The 23,286-nt window shown below is 39.7% G+C and overlaps 1 long non-coding RNA gene across 1 annotated transcript in view; it reads left to right on the top strand.

Moving 5' to 3' along the window:
- Positions 1-383: 383 nt before the first annotated feature.
- Positions 384-23,286, top strand: part of LOC139827334 (uncharacterized) — a 45,168-nt gene continuing 22,265 nt past the window's right edge. Inside the window, exon 1 of the long non-coding RNA XR_011737848.1 lies at positions 384-558. This is a non-coding gene — a long non-coding RNA (uncharacterized lncRNA). The remainder of the gene's footprint in view (positions 559-23,286) is intronic.

Below are 23,286 nucleotides of genomic sequence, written 5' to 3'. Positions count from 1 at the left end.
CTTGTTTATTATTATTTTTAATGCAAACAATCCAGGTTTCTAGGGATATTGTTGAAGGCAGCATGAAATGCTTTCATAAATAAAAATGAAATTTGTGAAATGCTTCCATAAATACTCAAATAAAAGTGCTAATTAATGTAAAAATGTTATTCTCCTGAAAGGCTTGGAATAAAAGATGATCCTCACAAAACAAGCTCATAAAAATTAGTCTTGCAGCTGTGCCCCATCACCTCTCTCCAGGCAAGACACTCCTCAACAGGAGGAAAAATTTAATCTCTGGCCCAGCTCATGAAAAGTCATGCGCATGTGCACAAATCACTTTGGAATAGCATTACATTTGTGTAAATTGCTGTGGAATGAAAAGTTTCCATGAGAGACACTCATCCTGTTTGGCTGTGTGTGTATATCTATAAGTGACCTAGTTGCTGCTGGTTTTCCAGTCAGTAGAAAGAATATGTAAATTTAGGTAGCAATGCATCTGACATTCTGGGGAGCTACTTTAGGATGAGAAGAAATGAGTGAACAAGCCGTGAGTGACTACCTTATCTGTAAACACAGGTAAAAGATCTTTATATTTGATCGGGTGAATATTTTTGCTGATGTCAGCCACTCAGTTGTTTTCCTCCACTTATCTTTATCACATGGTCCTCTTCAAGAAACTACCTTGTGCCCTTTTTCTTTAAGGGCTAAAATTCCCCAAATTACCCAGTGTTTATTATATGGTACCACTGAGGAGAAACATTTACAGGGACAATTATTGCAAAGCAACTGATTTATAGCTACTTTTGATCATAAAGTAACTTGTTTTTGCATCATAGCCCCAAGTCTTCTGGGTCACACAGGCTATGTTTGTGCTCTTTGGATTCAGCTGAGGTTTGGGGCATGAGTTTAATCATTGTTGTGAATCAGTCAGAAGGGAAATGTGAACATGAATTTCTTGCACGTGAATAATTTTCTGGGTATGGTTTTCGATTTCCTTTGGTGACTTGGGGAGGAAATTCACCTGAAAAACTAGGGCTGTGAGCAATATAGGTGCACATCTGAGCAAGTCATTCTGGACTTCCCTTACAAGTGAAAGAACAGCTAGCTGAGATTGCCAGTGGAGTCCAGATTATGATTCCTCTCATCCCAGAGCAGATGTCTGCCTTTGGTCAGATAAATCTCATCCAGGCTGCACTGACTGCATTGATGGAATTTCTGTTGAGTGTAATGGGAGCTGGCCAGCTCAGACACTGACATCTATATCAGACACACAGATGTGAGCAACTGCATCCTGGCATCTCAGCTAAGCAGTAAAACTGTGGTGAGATGAATCTAGACAAAAATTGGAATTCAGGACAAATAATATAAATATCATTCACCACCTGCTTCCCACCATGAGGTGTCCCCACACATAGCGACTTCACCTGTTCTCTCTTGTTTGTAGAGAAAGGTACTCTACCTGCTGGACAAATAAGTGTCACAATGCAAATTCCAATGAATACACTGTTCCTGGGTAACTTTTTTAAATAACCCTCTTTTAAAGACATGGAAGTATGTCTTAGGGACATTTGTCCCTTCTTGTGAGTGTAGGACACATAAACTAACCCAGACAAGTTTAGGATGTTTATTACACTATGAGCAATGCTCTATTCTTGTATTTTCTTGTAATTATTGTAGTGCACCATACCTGTCTTTTCTCATGCAACCGTATTTCTTGGTATGCTTATCAACAAAAGATTTTGAGTGGAAATCTGGAGAAGAGTTAGAATTGTTATCATACATGTTGAGAGTGGTTGATGTGGGACAGTGAGTACTGAATTTTTTTGAACCATCTGTATCTTAAGGTCTCTGATTACCAGGTCCTGGTAAATGTAGACAAGATGAGGTAAGTTGCTGATGCCGAAGCATAATTTCCAGAAAGCAACAGTCTCCAATTAATAGGGTCCTGAGAAGCCACCCTGTATCACAATGAAGAGATCTCCCGTCTTTGCAGAAAAACAGCCCTGTCATTTTCAAGAAAGTGTTCTACAAAATGATGCAAATAACAAAGGAGCATTTAGAAATGCTAAGAGTTTTGTCAGTGTTATAGCTGCAAATGAGAAAAAGGCAATACTGGTGGCCTCAAGAATGAGGTTCCTGTGTGACTGAGACAGTTTCAGTAGAAATAAATAATAATCTTCCATACCACACAAAGATTTAAGACATGGAAATATGGTTTCTCTCTCCTTTATTTTTCTTTTTTCAAAAGGAACAGAAGAAGGTGTGTTTGACCTTCTGCAAGTCATTGATCCTCTACAATATTCTTACATTCATAATGACATTTTGCCCTAAGGGCATGAATGTACCACAGGGACTCCTTTGAACTGTTTCAGGGACAGTTGGAGATGAAGAGTTATTTTCTCCAACTGTAGTAGTTTAAAATACAGCTGACCAGGCAAAAGAAATCTCCTGTTTAAAACTGTCCCAGAAGTTATATTTCAATATGATCTGTGACTACCTAGTGTTGTCAGAAGACTATAAAACCTCTTTCTAATTGAAAATGAGAATGCTTAGGTTTGATTAAAATATCTGCACAGATCCAGCTAAGGAGTGAACAACTGCAAGACGCCGGTCCAATAAAAACAGAGGCAGTTCTAAAAGTGATGTTTATAAAGACTTGTTGCCTAAGTGCTTCTGCCAAGCAGCTTAGATATAACATCTAGCATACAGCTATGTACTGTCAAAAATAATTAAGATCTTGAAAATCACTTACCATCCACAGTTTTTAAAACAGAGAGTCCTGGACTTGCTATTTTTTCTCTTCCCCCACTGTTGAAAATCAAGTTGCTCACCTGACTTCTTGTGAGCTTTTGCAACTCTTTGAAGACAGTTTATCAAGCTCAAAGTCACAAAGGGCTTAGTGGGAGGACACTGGTAAATGTATGAGAGATACATGGAGCTATTGCCCTGCTCTCAATGCAAATGATCATTCCTTACCCTTCATAGACACGACAGACTTGCCGATCAAACCTGCAACTGTTTCCAGTCTTCCTAGACACCCCCAGAATGAAGGGGCACCTCCTAAATTCAAATATGAAGAGTCTGAACACAGACTCTTCAAATGTGATATGCAGGCAATCACATTGACATATTTTCAGTGTTATGGCTGCTAAAAAGGTTTACAGAAGGTGCAGTAGGTATGGTTGAAAAGGTTTCTTGTAGGGCACATCAGTCAAATTAGAAACATTCTGTAGGAATGTGCTGATCTAGCTACAATTTTCAGAGAAGAAACCTTTTTCCTCAAAATAGGTGGTATTTCACTGTGATTGTCTCATACTGATTCTCATTTGAACACCTCACTAAAAGCCTAAACGTGTACTCATCACATCTCTTTTACATAATGTAGTATTTGGATGTAGCAAACCAAAACTTTTAAACATGATTATTCTACCATGGGACGTCCTTTTTGTGATGTATTCTGAACAGCTGCCATTCTGAAAAACACGTTTGAAATGCTGGCATTCTGATTGACAGAAATTGTTTCTTCATGCTGCTCCTAAATATAAGACAAAAGAGGAAGACCAGAGTTATGGAAGAGTCACCAAGCAATAAACCTCTAAGCAATCTACTGTCTGTTCAAAAGTACTTTTAGAAGCCCAGGTAAACTCCCCGCCACAGATCAAAAAGAAATCAAAGCAGTCTGGTAGAAGTGCTGAACAGCTTTGTAGGAAATGAACCAACGCAAGTGAGCTATTCAAAGATGTCAAGACTGGAGGCAGCCTGGGCTTCAGTGATCATGCACTTGTGGAATTCACAGTCCTGAGAGATGGGACATGTGAAGAGTAAAGTCAGGAGCCTGGATTTTAGGAAAGCAAACTTTCCTCTGTTCGAGGCGTTAGTCAGTGGGACCCCCCGGGAAACTGCCCTCAGGGACAAGGGAGCAGAACAGAGCTGGCAGATCTTTAAGCACACTTTCCATCGAGTGCAGCAATTCTCAATCTCCAGATGAAGGAAATTAGGTAAGGAGGGCAAGAGGCTGGCATGGCTGAGTTGAAACCTGCTGGTCAAACTAAAAGGCAGGAAGAAAATGCACAGGCAGTGGAAGCAGGGACAGGTGTGCAAGAGTATGGGGACACTGCCCAGTTGTGCAGACATGGGGTCAGGAAGGCCAAAGCATAGCTGGAGCTGAACTTGGCAAGAGATGCAAAAAATAATGAGGAGGTTTTCTATCGATATGTCAGCTACAAAAGGAAGGTCAGAGAAAGTGTACTCCCCGGATGAAAATGATTAGCAAACTGATAACACTGGATGAAGAGAAGGCTGAGGTACTCAACAGTGTTTTTGCCTCAGTCTTCACTGGCAGTCTCTCCTTTCACACCTCTCAAGTGGATGGACCTCAAGACAAGGACTGGGGGAACGAAGTCCCTCCCTCTGTAAGAGAAGATCAGGTTCATGATGATCTGAGGAACCTGAACATATGTAAGTCTATGGGACCTGATGAGATGTGTCTTGGAGTCCTGAGGGAATTGGGCAAGGTAGATGTGAAGCCACTCTCCATGATATTTGAAAAGTCATGGCAGTCAGGTGAAGACCTTGGTGACCAGAAAAAGGGAAACACTGCATCCATTTTTAAACAGGGTAGAAAGGAGGACCCCGGGAACTACTGACCTCTCAGACCTACCTCTGTGCCTGGGAGGATCATGGAAAAGATCCTCTGAGAAGCTATGCTAAGGCACATGGACAGAGAAGTGATTTGAGACAGCTAGCATGGCTTCACCAAGGGCAAGTCCTGCCTGAACAACCTAGAGACCTTCTCCTCTGGTGGAGTGACTACATCAGTATACAAGGGAAGAGCTATGGATGTCATCTATCTGGACTTTTGTAAGGCCTTTGACACAGTCTCCCACAACATGCTTCTCTCTAATTCGGGGAGGTATGGATTTTATGGATGGACTATTTGGTGGTGTACTGAGTCTGTCTGGGTTGGAGTTAATTTTCCCTCTATCAACACTCACAGTGCTGTGCTTTGCATTGGTAGCTAGAAAGGCGTTGATCACACACCAATGTTTTGGCTATTCCTGAGCAATGCTTGCAGAGGATGAAGGCTGTCCCTCCATCATTCCCCTTCTCCCCCAAAAGATTAGTAGGCTCGGAGTGGGCAAGAGGGGACATAGCCAGGACAGCTGACCCAAACTGACCAAAGGGATATTCCATGACATATGACTCCTGTTTTGCCATAAAAGCTGGGACAAAGGAGGAGTGGAGAGTGGCATTCATTATTATGACATTCTTTACTTCCAGAGTAGCTGCTGTGCATATGGAAGCCCTGATTCTTGGCCAGTGGCTGGACATCGCTGTCTGATGGGAAGCAGAGAATAAATCTTCTGTTCTTCTTGCTTCCACATATGGATTTTACTTTTGCTTTATTAAACTGCTTTTATCTTGACCCACAAGTTTGTTTTTCTTTTCTTAATGTTATTTTCTCCCCTAACTGTCCTGCTGAGGAGGGAAATGATAAAGAGCCTTGGTGGGCACCTGGCGTCCAGCCAAGGTCAACCCACCACAGGCAGATAAGGAATTTGCTGGATGGTCACATTCAGAGGGTAGTGGCCAATGGCTCAATGTCCAGATGGAGATCAGTGACAAATTGTGTCCCTCAGAGGTTTGCACTGGGACCAGTACTGTTTAATATCTTCATCAGTGACACATTGGGATTGAGTGCACCCTCGGCAAGTTTTCAGATGACATCAACCTGAGTTGTATGGTTGACACGCAATGAGCAATGGGATTTGGTGGTACTGGTGGATGAAAGATTGGACATCAGCTGGCAATGTGCACTTGCAGCCCAGAAAGCCAATCATGTCCTGGGCTGCATCAAGAGCGGTGTGGCCAGCGGGTTGGTGGAGGTGAATCTGCCCCTTTGCTCTGGTGAGACCTCACCTGGAGTACTGCATCCAGTTCTGGACCCCTCAGCACAGGAAAGAGGGCTGGAGAACCTCTCCTATGAGGAAAAGATGAGAGAATTTGGGTTATTCATCCTGGAGAAGAGAAGGCTCCAGGGAGACCTTATTGTGGCCTTTCAGTACTTAAAAGGGGCTTATAAGAAAGATGGAGACAGACTATTCAGTAAGGCCTGTAGTAACAGGACAGGGACTAATAATTTTAAACTAAAAGAGGGTAGATTCAGACTAGATATAAGGAAGAAATTTTTTACAATGGGGGTGGTGAAACACTGGAACAGGTTGCCCAGAGATGTCCCTCCTGAGAAACATTCAAGGCCAGACTGGATGGGGCTTTGAGCAACCTGATCTGATTGAAGATGTCCCTGTTCATTGCAGGGGGGTTGGACTAGATAAGCTTTGAAGGTCCCAAGCCGTTCTTTGATTCTGTGAAATACAAGCAGGCTCTCCCATGGAAAAGGCTGTTATTTAAAAATGGTAAATCTAACCAAATAAAAAGTCACAGCAGGTCGAAAGTAAGAAGGAAATCAAAAGAGCTAAAAAAGGAATTTGAAGAGCACCTTTCAAATGACACTTTATCTGAGAGCAAAATTTTATCTAAATACAAGAAAAGAAGGAAAAAAACTAGGAAACTGGTGGACTTGCTTGATGACACCAGTGCCAAGGGGGAACTAAGAAGTCATAAAACTAGGGCAGAGAAGCTTGATAAATTCTTTGTTTTGGTCTTAACTGTAAAAGAAGTTGGTGAGGTTTCTGTACTCAATGTATTCTTCACAGCAGATTAGTCAGAGGAGCTACACTTATTTTAGGTAATCATACATGAAGCATTAGACCAAAAAGATCTGTCAAGATTTCCAGTATGACTCTTATTTACAACGATGACTTCTATCACCAGTAAGATGTAAGAGTTGGAAGGAAAGAAGAAGATAATGAAGTGCACAGCCTGATGGAATGGGGTCAACAATGCTCCTCTGATGGGGAATCCTGCCTCTCCAGCCTCCTGCTCTGCTATGGTTTCAGTGATCGTATGCATGAAGGAGACCCAATAAATACAAGCAATGTGGGTATTTGAAAGACCTTAGACAAGATTCTGCAGCAAAAGGTTAAGGTTATGAAGTTGTTATGAGTTTGGAAGGAAGGTACTTCTGTGAATTTAAAGTTGGTTAAAGGATAAGAAGAGCAGAGTGAGGCTTAGTAGTTTTCAGGCTGAGTAAGACTCAGCAGTGGGTCCTACTGTAGATCAGTGTTGAGACCAGTTTTTTTCAATATCTCATGAATGACCCCAAAAGGGGTACATGCAGTGAAATCTCAAAATGTGAGGATGGTATTAAAATATTTCAGGTACCCAAAAACTGAATAAATGACAAGGAGTTACATCAGGCCTTCACAAAACTGAGTGGTCAAAAAGGTGATAGATGAGCTTTGGTACAGATAAACATAAGGTCTTGTATTCAGAGAAAAATCATCTAAACTCTAAAAAAATATGGGAAAAAGTAAATGCAGAACTGCTACACCCCAAATACTGCAACACTGGAACTAGACAGAATTTGCTGAAACTAGCAAAAGATTGACTTAAAACAAGTTAAAAAAAATGTAGAACTTCTGAGACTTGTTGCCACAGGAAACGTTGGAGATAAACTATGCCAGAATACTAAAAAATACAGATTCATGGACAACACATCCAAACCAAATACTAAGTGAGGGAGATGAGCCCCTAACATGTCAGCAGAACCATTTTAAGTGCTGAAGGAAACCATAGAAAGAAGTCAGGCCCTTGTCTTCTCCTCAAACAACACCTCTTACTGCCAGTGTCATAAACAGGTCTGGTATAGACCTACACATATATGATTGGCGTTTCATACATTAGTAGTTCTCATAATCCAGCATTTTGAGGATTTACTAGCTCCAAGATGAATAGTTCAAAAGGTAGACAGGTGGGTAAGGGGAAAGAGATCATAAGTGCTCTTTAAGCAGCAGGGGGTAAACCTTGAACACTCTAAATGTAAAATGCCAAAGAATACATTAAATATACTCATTTAACTACACATTGTCTCTAAAATTTATCCACTAAGGCCCTACTTGAAGGATAGAAAATCTGTTATGTGATGTCTCTTCATGTTCTTTCTCTCTCTTTTATCTGGGAGTTAAGTTATGTGATTACTGACCACTTCAAAAGCGAATCTTTCTGAATAATTCATATAACACGGCAACATGAGGCAAGGTTAGGGGAGCCTGTGGATATCTCTACATATCAAAAACAGGCAGAGAATTCTGATAAATAAAGGGATGGCATTATATTTCAAAAAACACCAGAGGAAGATAAAATACACAGCTGGAAAAGGGAAAAAAACATGAACAATTGGCTTTGCCCAGAAATCACTATTCTCTCAAGGATTTGGCACCATGGTAATTGGTAAAAAAACCCAACAAGTGCAATTATTTTCAACTCACATAATTTTTAATTGGTTGACATGGCTAAATCCTTGACAGAATTATGAATTAAAGACAAAAGCAATCTTTATCTGTCAGTTTGATTGCACATGCTTAACAGGAAAGTGATCCCACTGCCAGAGTTTTAGAAATACATCAAAAACTGTGCTCAGAGTAAAACCTTCAGATTTTTTTTTTCCTTTTCAAAATTTTTCACTGCTTAATGCCAGGTGTATTCAGCTACTGCAGATCTGATGCTTTTGCTATCAAAATGCAGGGCAGTTAACAACAGCTCAATATTCTGGACACAGGACTGGGAGACAGAACTGAACTGTTTTAAAGCTGCTGCACACAGGGAATACTGGGTTGTTTTGTCTATAATTTGTTGCTATGAACCCAACATTCTGATGACCCTACAAAGTAGAAGAGTGGATTTTCTACTAAATCTGAATGGGTAGAGAGGGACTTCCAGATTTCTCCTCAAGATGCATGTGCTTATGACACCCAATACCGAGTACCAGAAACAGGAATAGAGCTATGTGAGCTTGATTAGGTTAAGTTCTCTTCATCAGTGAGGAAATCTCCAGCTGATTTTGTAGGCACGTGGACTCAGAGCCTTTGGAAGCTGCTTACTGTTTCTCAGTGATGGAGATGGGTGCCTACAGTCAAGAAAGAAAAAGAAAGCTCATCTGCTTTTGTCGTGGGACTTAACATGTACAAAGCTACATGGAAAATGAAGTCCTCTTATATGCCTCTTTGTAAGCTCTTTAGAGACATTGCAGGCAAGTAAAGAAGACATTGTTGATGTTATTTCTCCTTTAAAAGCCTTCCATGATGCTCAGAAGTCTTAGAATCATAGGATCATAGGATGTCCTGAGTTGGAAGGGACCCACAAGGAACACCGAGTCCAACTCCTGTCCCTGCATAGGACAACCCCACAGTTCATGCCATGTGTCTGAGGGTGTTGTCCAGTCTCTTCTTGAATACTAGCAGGCTTGGGGCTGACTGGGTAACAAGACTCAGACTGACTTTTATGGATTTTTGTAGTTTTGTGATATTTTCCTTGTAAAAATGAAATTTGACTGTGGTGACCAAACACTATTATGATAGCTATCAGTGATATCACCTAAAAATTCAGTATTTGATCAAAGTTTGATATTTTAAAGAAAGAGGAATAAAGAAACAAGAGCCAGAAGTACAATCTCAAACTATAGTTTTGGACCCTGTATCTTTCATGGCTTGAGAAATGTCTGCTAGAAATTTTGGCTATGAAGAGGCAGCTCATCAGATCTCAGTTCAGATTCTGACCTTTCTTCCCTTACATCTATTAAAAGCATTGTTTAGGGCTTCTCAAAGACAATTGCTTTTTTAAGCTAAAAAGTCAAGCTGATGAGTCTCAGAGCCACATCATTAGAAAGTTTATTACAGAGTTTAACACTGATGTTAGGCCAAAATTACTTTCCTTCTTTTCACTAGAGAGTAAGAGATTAATCTCATGACAGGCTTAGAGATTAAGAAAATGGTAATTATGCCAGTATTACTACAGGGTTGACAGATAAACTTTGGTCAGGTCTATCTTAAATATTCTGAAGTGGGGGTTGTTCACAGGCTACTGTAAGATATCCGCAAAGATAAATAGAAAAAGAAAGCAGTGTTATTGAGAGTTTTGTCCAATTTTCATGCTCTGATAAAACACGGACCTTTCACTACAAATCTTCATTGATTTTAATTAGGTTTTACAGGTAACAGTTAACTAAGTAGTTGCATCAGTACTGCATACCTGAGTAGCACATTTTTTAGCAGTTGGAGCTCAGATTTATCAGTGTCTATGTGCAAAATATTAGCCTGAAGCAATAAAGTCAGACGGTAATCGGAAACATACAAGGAAAACAAAAGCTCTCTTCTGTCATGTCTTTAACCTGTCACTCACAGGAAAATGCCAGACTTCCCTCAGCTTCATGTCATTACAGTGAATCTTCTGCCACATCCTTGGCAGGTTCTTTCAGTCCTTTTAGAAACAAAACAAGCAATAAAGCAGCTGCTGCTGCAGACCCTTTCTGGCAGAATTCAGATTTCCAGTAACGGTTTGAAGATTCTTTCCCACAACTCCTTCCCCTGGTTCTTTGTTTGCTAATTCTTTTTTTCATCTCCTTCCTATGCAGAACATCAAGGAGAGCAGGATTTGTTTTCCTCTTTTCTGCTTTATTTGAGCTGAAGCACAATTTTTTTTTCCCCAAGTAGAATGGGGCAGGACCATTCCAAGCAGAGCTGACCCATTCAGGAGTCAGCAGTTGGTAGGAAAAAGCTCAATGATGCATTTGTGTTTCTGGAATTCCCTTTGCCATAACCTTGTCTTGATTGCATGAGTCTTTGCTGCTCTAGCTATTCTTCAGATTGCTCTCCACCTCAATTATCTTTTAATTTTCCCTGTTTTGTGAGCTCCAGAGACACCACATACTGAGTGTCAAGCTGACTGTTACAGTACCCAAGGAAATTCAGGCAGAGCCCAGGTGTGACCATCCCAAACAGCCCAAACGGTCTCCAGGTGAGACTTCCTAAAGCTGCCAGCACAGCTGCTGCTGACATTTCTGATCTTCTCTGGTATCTTCCCCTCCCCAAGAAAAGGGCGGTCCCTACCTGAAGGTTCATCACTACTGTATGTGAACACAGGGAGAAATTCCTCTGGAAGACTTGGTTCTGTCAGGGCAGAGCAGGACAGGTGCTGGCAGTGCAAGCTACAGAGCCACATGAGTGGGATTTCTTCTGTGGAAGGTCCTACAAACTGTCATTTGGGACCATTTGCTCCTTCTAGAGTATAGAGAGCTGTTTTGTAGCTCTACAGACTGCATTGAGCAGCAGTACCAGCATACCAGGATTTTGCCCATGATTATTTTTTCCTCTTTTTCCCCCAAATCCTCTAGTTGCTAGATTTCTTCACTGATATTATTCAGATTTTTCTGTAACAGACATTTTTAATGTGTTAATTTGTACTCACATAAGGCCTTAAGTAGGCACTCAGTGCAACAAGTATCTATGAAATTCTATCTGACAGAGGGGTAGAGGGTGTGCAGATGTATCAGTCTAATCTAACTTGGACCATGTTCTGGAGAGGCCCTTCCCAGAGGTTATCCTGGCTTTCTGTTCAAATGTTTGGAATTACCTGCCCACCCTCCTTCTCATATCCCTGTCCAGCCAACATATACAACCTCAACAGACTCTGGGTTTATCTGAGTATGATATATCCCTTCAGGAGTTAACCTGTAATATTTAGATTTGTTTGCAGACGAAACTGCAAGGAACTGTGTCCTCAAAGACCCTGTAAAAGAGTGTTTATCTGAATTAGATTATGCTAACTAACCTGATCAATTTTACTCATGCCAACTACAGCTACTTTTCTAGAGCTTTTGTGATGCTTCTCTGAGAAATACATGAATCTCTGAAATTTTCAGGGCAGGTATGTGCAACCTCTGAAAAAAAAAACAACTGTGCTTTTAACAGATAGAACTGTTCTATAGTTATCTAAATAGACTGTGATGTATCGTTTTGCCCCAGCAAAGTGAATGCCTGCTCATCACTAGGAATATAATATATTGTGGCAATTACTCAAAAGAGAAAAGAGAACTGTTCCTTGTACAGACAAGTGTATTAATGGCACGTAATTCTTACACAGTACCTTCTGCTCTAATCCTTTATCAGACTAGATTCTGCACTGGCAAAGATGCTGGAGTAAGGCTGGGCAGCCCCATCATTTAGGTTCTTATGCAAGGAAATGAAGTGTCACTCAGGTCTCAAATATGATTATCTATATTGACTGAAATGTCACTGTTTTAGCTAGAATAATTTTGTCCCTCCATTTCATGACAGTGCATAACACATCTTTGGATCAACAGGTAGAAATCAGTATTTCTAAATTCAGTATGCTCATAGTTTGCAAAGCAATTCACCTCATTCTAAAACAAATTGCACCCCAACATCACTGCAACGGGAGCCTGGATGACTCAGATAACAGCTACGTAGCAGATGCCTAAACTTGGGTGAGCTGAATCTAAACCCTGTGTTTGTGTAATGTTTTCTTCCATAGACCAGTAATGCTCTCCTAGGAAGGATTATTGCTGAGAAGGTGACAGAACCTACACATCAGCATCTTTTTTTGTCTCTTATCTCCAGTACTGATTCACAGTATAACTGTTTTTCCCTCCATGATCTCCAGTTTCAACATCACATATGAATGAGGCTGAAATGTGGATTGAATTCTTATGCCTTGTTACCTGATCAATAGATACCCATGAGCAAGTGAGAGGTATTGTAGTGTACACTGCAGAAGAATAGCAGAGGAATAAAGCTTTAAGGATGCTAAGGAGTGAGAACAAGAAAGACCTTGCTTGATGGAATTACATTGGGTAAATAAATACTGTCTATTACTTGGTGCACTTGACACGAGTATTAGCAAGACTTTTTGAGGTCAATATGCCCGTATATGTACTTAACTCTCATACCTTGAAATCAGTGACCATAATATTTTAGCGGATAGCTTCCTATAAACCAGTACTACTCAATGATACCATATGATGGCCTTTATGATCAGAAAGTTTAGTGATTTGGATCAGCAAATCCTATCACATCTGACCTTTGGTTTGTCTTCTTTAAATACTAATATTAATTTTATATAAAATAAGACTTATTCTTCAGCTGGGCATTCTTAAGAATGTTCATACCAAGGGTCTTCTGTTATTTAATTTGAATCAAAATCTGGAGGAAACTAGCTCTTTTCCTGTACTTGACTGACAGTAAGTTTGAGTAACATCCAGGATGATATTGCTTCTTTAGTGTTTCCATGCTTCTTGCATTCCCTGGTCGGTCATATTCCTCTCATGTACAAAGACACTCAAGCCTTTGTGACCCTGGTTGTTCCCACTACCTGCATTTTCTACAGTGGATTTTCTTTGATAACGCTTCTTTTTCACTATACTATGTGTTTGTTTTCCCAGTGACTCATACTTTAGACTACACACAAAATATCTTCCCACACAACATACATGGCCTGTCAAAAGCTATCATTTGCATCTCTACTTGAACACTCTGTGTACCTTTTCATGGTCTTTAATTCTAGAGGTCTGCGTGAAGTTTTGTGCCAACTGACATATAAACTTAATGTTTTTTTCTTGATCAATTAAGCTTGCTTCCATATCCTGATAGAGCTTTCAACTATTCTTGAGCCAGCAGCCCATCTTCAGAGAGGAAATAATAGACTTAATTAGAGTTCACTCCCAGATAAATTAAATGCATTTTATGTTCAACAGCAAACCTACATCAGTTATTAAGTATCATTGTCTAAATTAAAACATATTTTGGAAAGGCCTGAATGACTTCCAGTTCCTTTCTATTATTAAAGTTTCCTCCATTTCAAACCATATCTACTTCCATTTCCATCATGGACATTCACATAATGAGATTCAAGTAGATTTAGCTTGTCTTTCTCTGAAACATTTCCTTTAAAACTTTGTTTAGAAGGGATTCATAGAAAGAGAAAGTAGCAAGCATAGAAGCAAATATATTGTACCTTTGAATGACTACATAATGAAAAGTTTGTCAAATACACATAAATCAGAAGATTTTGTGGCAGCAAATGTTTCTGCAATTCCTTTCTAGGAGCTTGGTAGCTGTAGTCAATTTATGTTTACAGTCTCTGCCCTAAGAATCAAACCCAGGTATCTTGCATTGTGGCAAAAAAGACCAAAATGTCCTAAGAAGCATCTTATTTTCTGCCTTCTTTGATTACATCAATGATAGCATTTTCCATGTCCTGAGCCAGCTATGGGAGCTGCACCCTCAAGTGGTGGGTACCAGGATGCTCAGACTCACCTGCTTCCCAGACTTATTTTGTCTCTGTCATCCTCACGGGCTGTAGGACCAATTGGCCATGCCAGCGTTGCAGCTACAGAAATACCAGGGACTGTGGCCTTTTCAAATGCTGCACCGCCATCCTGGGCTTCCTATGTGAGATAACCAGAGCTTCAGAGGTTGTGTCCTGTCACATTGCTTTGTGGGACTTAACTCATTACACTGAGGGGAAAATAGTGAGCGAAAATTTCATTTCATTCTGCATTTCTTTTCTTCATTCCTTCACCAACTGAAATGGAGATTTAATGATTCTTTGCATGAACAACCATGTGGGGTCCTGAATTATACCAGCAGGCTAAGAAATGAATCTGAAAAATTATTGTATTTCAACAGATGGTTTCTGATATGTAATTATCTATATATGTAACATGCAGCTTTTGTGCAAGGCCTGGTTATCTGGCTCATTCTAATTGTTTACGTGTATCATTCATTTCCCAGGTGCCTGTGGAACTACTCTGACTCAAAACAGTAGAGAACAATAAAAATGTCTATTTAAGTCCACAGCCACTCCAAACACTAATGGGCCTATGAGAGTCTTTGGCAGGCACATTTATCCAGCACTAAGAGCACCAGAAACAAGCATGGATGACAAGAATGGATTTAGCTGCCAGCTACATTTTACAAGGCCATTCATTCCTGCAAACACCTAAGACTTGTAACATGGTTTCCAGCTGTGTGAAGTAATTAATTATTATAGAACAGAAATAATAATTTGTCCCTCCTCACTCACAGTAATTTTCACTTTCTAAAAGCTGTGTGTGCCCAGTTTGTGTGGTTGCTGCAAATGGTGTTTAATATCCAACAGCAAGATTTAGATGAACAAACACAACAAACAAACAAGGAGTTTAATTGAAGGAGTGGTACATGCTGATGTGTCATGCCGAGTACTAATTTCAGGACAGCCGACGCCCCATCTTCTCATAAAAATATTGAGGTGTTGCTGCACAGGCTGCTTTGCAGTCAAGGACAAGGTGAGCGAGCCCAGCCAGGCAGAGAGTGCTCCATGGCATTGCAGGGAGCAATAACAACAGCTATTTAGATTTCAGATGCTTTAAGGAAAACTTCTTTGAGCATACGGGCATTGAGTGAGTAGTTTTAGAGGTACACTGTATTACCTGGTGTTGGCACAACACAAGACTTCTCTACAAGGGAGGGTGAAGTCCCCTTGAAGGGACAGGGAGTCATCAGAACATGAAGTACTCACCTCTGCCAGCCACAACTGCCGGCTTTTGGTAATTATCTACCTGGTTTCTTAATGGCAACAGGATCAAGAAACCCACAACTCACTGCAGTGCTAGAGAGGGAAAAAACACAGCAAAGATCCCAACCCCCTCCAAACCTGCAGGAGGTGTTTGAGAAAGCGAAGTGAACATGACATAAAAGACAACTAAAGGCGAGATTTATGACTGCACCAGGAGAGGTCATAGAGTTACAAGCCTCAGGCATTATGATTCTGTGTAAAGAATATGGATCTGTCTGAGGAATATTATGAAAGTACAATAAAGCAAAGAAAAAGAAAAGAAACAAGCACCAAATTGATCATCAAACATTACAGTCCGGATCTGTGCTCGCTTCAGCATGTCTGAGCAGCTTAGCATCTCACAGCAGGCTTATTGCCATGTTTCCTCCACAAGGGAGCTGCAGCAAATCTTCTGATTTCTGAAATGTACTTTTGCTCTGTTTTGTTTTAGCAAACAGAAGAAGATTATATGTTTCACTGAGCCAGGATGCAGACTTTCCCTTTCTGATGAGGTCCCTACCGCTTCAGCTCTTCCTTTCACACTGTTATCTTATCCAACAGTTTCTGGGAGCCCAGCTGTGAATCTACAAGACCTTGTCTTTGGGTCTTTCCCTGTGTAATTTTTGATATTATAAGTTTAAAAAACCTGAACTCAAACGCCTCTTCCCTCAGTCAGCGATGCATCTCCCCTGAACGCACACATGCTGTTGCAGAAAGTGTAGTCGTTAAGGGCTGCACCAAGCTCTGGAGCACAATTTAATTAAAAAATCAATACCTCTGTAAAGAAAATGCGGGCAAAGTAAAAGGGATCATTCTGAATGGCACAGGGATTAGGAGTTGATCCAAGAAAGCAACAAGGTCATGAGTCGAAAACAATCTAGAGAAAAATGACAGTATAATAGTTATCAGCCAAAATTCTGGAATAGTTGGATTTAAAACTCAGGACTAATATTTCCTTTTCTCTCTAAGCAGGTCTCTACTGATACTTTGTAAATATACACAGTAACTCCTGCTTTAGGCTCTTGTCTTCACTGGAGGTTCCCCCAGGCAATTTCACATAAAGGGTCACCAGCAGTTTATCTGGTTTCACTTCTTTCCCACTTTCAGATTAAACTCTGAAGTTCTTTCTGACAAGAACCTTTGGGAATGACTGTATCTGTCCTTAGGACTAGTTTTAAGTTCCATTATATGTGCGTCACCTTCACTGACTATGACTTCTAGGGGTACATAACACTTTGCAGTGGGCAGAGGGATGAAGACCACCGTTCCCATGTCATGGAGTATGTTGTTTCTCTCTGATGTACTTCCTGCTCTTGCAGTTTTGGCATCAGAAGTGAATGCGATGCAAAGATTTGCCTCTGCCTTTTATTTTAATGAGAATTATCCACAGCCACGGTAGGTTCATTTGCAGCTTTATTAAGGAATTCTCACTTTCCTGCTCTGCATTTGACTTCTGACTGAGATGTGAATCTCATTTACTTACCTGTTACACAGTTTTATGGAATGAATGGTTATTCCAATCAATAGACCCACTTTGCCCATCTAGTTTTTTAAATGTCAGAAAGGCTATGACATTAGTCCCATCCTTTACTCTTACCACTATACCTTACACTCTGTGCATTTTGCCCCTTTGTTTTTACTGATCTCACATAACAATATGAATATACCCGTTCCTTTTAAAAGCAGTTTGCTAGTATTTTGCAGATTAATTAACCTTTTGCCTTCGTTTCATGTATCGAATTCCTCTTCTGAATTCATGACGGGGTATCAGGAAAACGTGGATGCAGGAGCGTAGTGATGACTACACAGCACATGCGTTGTAGCGTGCACATGGCATGGCCCTGCTCACCCCTTTTCTCAAGTTCTTTTTTCTTGCTTCTTAACTGAGGATAAATCCTTTCTTAGATCTTCAGAGTAAATGCTGTCTCCTGGTGCTACTAAACACATTAATCCTGGGTTTTAGGATCTTGACACTGGACTAACCAAAGGTAATTGCTTTTCCTGTGATACGGAAAAAACATGTCTTTCCCTGCAGAAAACAGGAGTATACTCTAAAACTAAGTTTCTCTGGCAGATTGTCAGATTGGTGACTGCTGGGTGGGAGCTTGCAGTGGTAATTCATTCCCAGTTGCCCTTCTACAGCAGCTGAGATACCTAAAAGCAACCTGGAGCACTGTTCCTTATTTACAGCACATCTATTGTCTCCAGAGAACAGAACACACTCTGTAGGCCACGTAACGTTACCACCACATAAACCCAAACCTAACTGTGTGTTTCTACCACACAGGTATGCCCTTTTCTTTGAAGCGAGTTTTGGTGCACTCCTATGTATTAATGTGCCAAATAAATAAGTAATGACTGCTTTGTTTCTATGCTTGCTGGAAATGCCAGCTTCCTATGCACATTGCTGTGGACACTAGTAGCAGTTTTAGTGCCCATGGAAACATTTCCGCATTACTCAAGCCTATACCAGTGGCTTAAGAAGTCTGTGCACATAAGATCACTGCAGGAGTCCTCATCTCTGCTCTGCGGTTATTCCCTTTATTTTCTGAGCCTTCAGAGTTGGTAGCCATCAAAGACTCTGTATGACAAACATGAAAAATCAAAAAAAAGTAGCATATTTGTATGAAGAGCAAAAAAAATGGGGAAAATAGTTGTCCTGGTTTCTTGTCTTCCTTCTCGCATATCATGCCACAGCTCTTCTTGGGCCCTTTTTACCTCATGGAAGTCAATTTGAGACATTGATACCAAGGTAGCATAGCATAAGCAGAAGTCCAGTTCAGTTTTAGGTACTGCACTTGATCCTTGATGCTAAGTGTCCCAAGAGAGCCCAGCCTGTCCACACCATTGTGAGACACTTTATAGTGTTTGGCACCAATCTGAGCTCTGCCATCTCAGGGGAAGATTTCTTCCTATTCATTAACATTGCAGGTGTTTGTCCACTGTAGAAAACCTCAATAATACTTACAAAGCCAATCTTTTCTTGGCTGTGGCAGCAAAGTCTAACAGATACCCAAATTTCTGCTCCGATATGTAAAATTATATAGCTCTGCTTTGTAGCTCAGGTCACTTATACGTATAAGAATATAGCTTCATTTATTCTGTAAACCAAATACTGAGCCAGAATGGGATGATACTTGTTTCTTGGCAATGACAGAGAAGAGTGCTTCCCTCAGTTCCAACACCAATTTAACCTGACCAGCACCTGGAGCTTTGACACGGTTGTCTTAAAAAAGCTTTTCATAAAACACTGCAATATGGAGAGGAGGTATCTCACTATGTGTTATTATTAGCTTGAATCATACTTTTGTGAATCATGAAGGAAAACAGAAACACAGCTGGCTAAGCATTGCCCTTTAAATGTCAGGACACTGTGTGTGTGCATGTGTATACTTATGAAGATTTAAATTTTAGTTCTCTGATGTTTTCTTCACACTGTGGATTTCAGATGGAGTTATTTATAATGTGCCCAACCCATGGTTAGTTGCCAGGAATTATTCCAGAACCATTAGCTGGGCACTTTAAAGTTTTTGGTTCTCTGAAGCATTTTTCTGGCTTTTACTGTTTTCCTACCTCACAAGTAAAATAAGCTAGATATTTTATGTCGGGAGCTTTAGTATTTGAAATATCTGCTTAGGAGTCACCCTTTAGTTTGTGTGTTGATAAAAAATTTATAAAAAGCCTATTTGAGTACTTGATCTGAACTTTTTGCCATCTTCCCTAACAGCTTTAAATATATTATAGCTCTGCAAGTTTAGGTTAGCATGAGGTGACCATTGACGTTAAAGCTTTCGTAAGCTTCTGGTTGTGAAAGCTTCTGTCTTTCTGTGCATCAGAGAGTTTCCATGATGGCCTTTGGAGACGCGATGCTCTTGGTGAGACTGCTAGGTTCTCTTGCACAATAGGATTTCCAGGTCTGCAATCAGGGTGAAGAACAAATGCTGCAGATGGGCAAACTCCCAGTCACCAAATCCAGGATTTTAGAGCATCACAGACTCTGCATTCCCCACCAGCTACTACTAGCTGGTTAGATTGTCAGACCAGCAGCTGGCCTTTTTCATAGTTTTCCAGGGAGGAAAAAACTCCATTATCTTGTACCAAATAAAATTATCTTCTTTAAGGCTGAATATTTGATATCACTGTTGGAAAAATATCTCCTTGGTCCATAATCTGATGCCTTAGCAGTTTGAAACACTTGCTGGAACCTCTCAGTGATCAAAAGTAAATAGGCAGGATAGGTATTTTATGATAAAATTGTACACTTGCTTCCATGCAACACCAAAGAAATTTTTCTTTAGCTATACAGGAAAATCACAGATTCATTTAGATTAAAAGGTTGCCCAGGACTGTGTCCAGTTGGGGTTTGAATATCAGGTTTCTTCAGATGAAGACTCTACAAAAAATGACAAATTAAACTAGAGAATTAAGTTAGACCAGAATTTAATGCTGCTTTCTTCTGCCAGACCTTCTACACTACAACACAAGAAATAGAGGTTTCCTCTGTGGATTAATTTAGATTAATTATTTTTCTTTGTTTTCTGACTTACATACTGCTGTTTATGAAAGTTATATGTTTTAGCAGTGGAAGAAATTGTTTTCCGTATATAAATAAATCTATGTGGATGTTTAAACTTGTCAAGTGTTTTAGAATCCTTTGGGATGAAAGGTGTTATTTAAATGCAAAATATTCTGTTATTATTTATTATTTCTTTACACATGGTATGTGCTACTGAGACATTCTGTTTGTTGTAGTTGTTGTGATGGTGTTATGTGACCTGGCATTGCATCTTGACACAGCACACAAAAATTTATTTCTGAATAAATTAGTTTAACCCTCATCCTTCAGTTTTCCACTAACATAGTATTTTACATTAGGTGTATCTAACTCTTTTATTTCCCATCCTTATTTTGCGAGGTGTGTGGAACTAACGTTCTCAGAGAAATTAATTTGCCTTCTGTGTTTTTTCCCAGCTTTGCTCAGTGTCATGCTGAAAAAAATGACTGATAATGCTAAATATTAGACTTTTGCTGCATTTTGCTTGAGGATCCACACTGATGTGCTAGTTTTTTACAAGCAGAAGGAATAAAAGAAACTATAACCATTTTTACCCAGGAAGAATTCAACATATTGGAATATCTTCTGGGTTTTGTCATTCCTGGTGCATGTTAAGCAGTCAGTTCTGGCACCTTCATGCATGTGCTACAGAGGAAACCTCAACCGTACTGGCTTGTTTTCTCATCCCACCTGTAGACTACTGCTATTCTCATTTTCTGAGAAAGCAGAGAAAGATCTTCCACTTGCTCAGCCTTGTCTACCATCTGTGTAAAGCAGTCAATGGGATAAATTACCAACTTTTTTTTTTCTCTAAGCTTCACCTCTGTCTTAAGTCCATTTTTGGTGTTTCACATGTTATTTTAAAAATACTCTGAGAACTGCTATTTATCTATCCAACAGTGCCTTTCTACTGCCCCTTGCAGTGGATGTATCATGCCTGGAAGCTCACAAGGTTAAATGGTGAGGTGCTCTGCCTGGGATTGCTCTGGCAAGGAAACTTGGTACCACCATCTGCAGAAAGCACAGAGGTGCTTGGCTTTTTCATGCCAGTCCAGGGGCAGCGAAGGAAAGGAAAAAGAACATCAAGCCATTTTAAGATATGGTCATAAATGGGTTGCAGGGATAGATGACAGTCTTTTTGGTTCAAAACTATGATTTTGATAGTTCCTAGAGCTACAGACAAAAGCCATCTCTGTTTTTTTTTCTTCATTCAAAGAGTTTTACACTTCTGCTTATTTTAAAAGTGCTACAAAACTCCATTTCCTTTGAGGTCTTTCTCATGTAATTTTCTAAGGAATCAGGTAAGGTAGAAAAATGATTCTTTTCCGAGCAGTTAGAGATTGAAGGTGAACGGTTACTACTCCATAGTGTGTACATGGGGATTGCAGTGGGCTGCTTATTTATTTTTCAAGCACTGTGACTCTACTTTGGAGTTGAACTGTGAAGTTTGGGAAGAAATAGGTTCACAAGAGTTGTTCTCTGTGTGGATATGAGATCTACTGACATAGAAAAAACAAATCTATATTAGAAAGAAATAAATTTTTGGAGGAAAGAATATTATGTGTAGAACATGCGAACACCTCTTGTAAGACTTCTAGAATAGATTATTATTTTATTTTCTGGATTTCTTTTAATAGGTTACAGTTCGTTGAATTTCTCAGAAGTATTCTGCAAAATTTTCTCCATCAGAAAATGCTGATTTCATAAATAATTCAAAGGAATCGTTCAGAAATTGCAAGCCTGTGATTTTTTTTAGAAAGAATGATCACATTTTTATTTTTAAATCATGATTTAGATTATATTAGTATTATTACGTAAACACAAAATGATTTTATTTGTTTATATGTTCAGAAAGAACAGATTTCGAATAAAACAATAAATATTAATATACAGGTCAGGAGCATCCTAACTGTTTTTCTCTTTAAGAGATGATTTTGAGAAGGAACATTTTTATCCACCAAACATGACATTTAATTTGACAATATTAAATGCACCAATCTTATTTTAAAATTAAATGTAAAACTATCACTTTAAGAGTACATTTTGGATCATGCAGCAGTATTATCCATCTGTTGGGGAGCTTTTTAAAATATTTATGGAGAAGCCTTCCCATCAAATGAAGGGCAGTAATGAAAAATTATCTCAGTCCCACTGTGAATATGGTCTTACTTCAGGAGAATTTAGGTTGCAAAATACAATTTTCAGTAGCTGAGCTCTGAGCAAACGCACGGATGAAGTTTTCTAAATTTGCATTTTCCAGACAAAGAAGATGCCTTTATTTCCTTTTGTGAAGAAGATCCTAGGAGTGTCACTCAACTGAGATGTTGCCATTCCCATAGTGAATTTTCTTGATATATCATACAAGTGTTACTATTATGGCAGAAGATTCTGCACCTTTGATTTACATTCAATCATTGTGGCTCTGCTGAAAAAAAAAATATATATATATAAGCATGAAATGGGGCCTGAAAGTTGGAAAATGGATACTGGTATGTTGTGTGGGTTGTAGCAAGTCCTATATATGCTGTTGTTTAAGGGTTTTTACAGATCAGAAAAGCCTATGACACTCCTATTGTCCATATCAAATACACTCCAGTGGAGTTGGTCTACATGGACTGATGGAAATAATAAATGGAGATGTGTGACAAGAATAAGGTGATTGTAGATTTGTGTAAGGGCAGAATCTGCTCCTTACGGATATTATAAGATAAGGGGAAAAGGAAAATACTGAGTGCCATCCAGGAAGGGTCTTCTCTGGGAGGTTTGAACCATAGTATCGCCACAGTCTGGAATAAGCAACTCAAGAGCTCTTTGAAGGACTCAATGGAATTCCTGGAAATCTGCAAGCACAGGAGTTACTGAAGTTACAGGTCAGGTGCTGTGTTCCCAATTCTTTCTACAAACACCACTCAGGGCAGTACCCCTTATGTCACACACGTTCTGTGCCCATGCTTCCTTTATGCCCTGAGAAAGAACAGGAAAGTCACGCTGGAGAATGTATTATGAGATTGAAGAGTACTTAATGCTGGGCATTACTAAAATTGTACTTTTGAAGGGTGTTTTTCTTGTCATTCGCTTCACACATGCTGGCATAGGCTCTAAAACTTTGAACAGAGGCATAATTATTTCAGGGCTAGAGCTGTTTGTGAATACTGGGGGGAATCCATTTATTATCTGTTAAACTTACCTAAACAGAAGCGGAATGAGCGGAATGCTCTGCCGTGCCAGATCAGTCTGTC

This window comes from Patagioenas fasciata, chromosome 2 (assembly GCF_037038585.1).
Source record: "Patagioenas fasciata isolate bPatFas1 chromosome 2, bPatFas1.hap1, whole genome shotgun sequence".
Taxonomy (NCBI): domain Eukaryota; kingdom Metazoa; phylum Chordata; class Aves; order Columbiformes; family Columbidae; genus Patagioenas; species Patagioenas fasciata.
The sequence above is the reverse complement of the archived record's forward strand: the minus strand, read 5'-3'. Positions and strand labels throughout refer to the sequence as shown.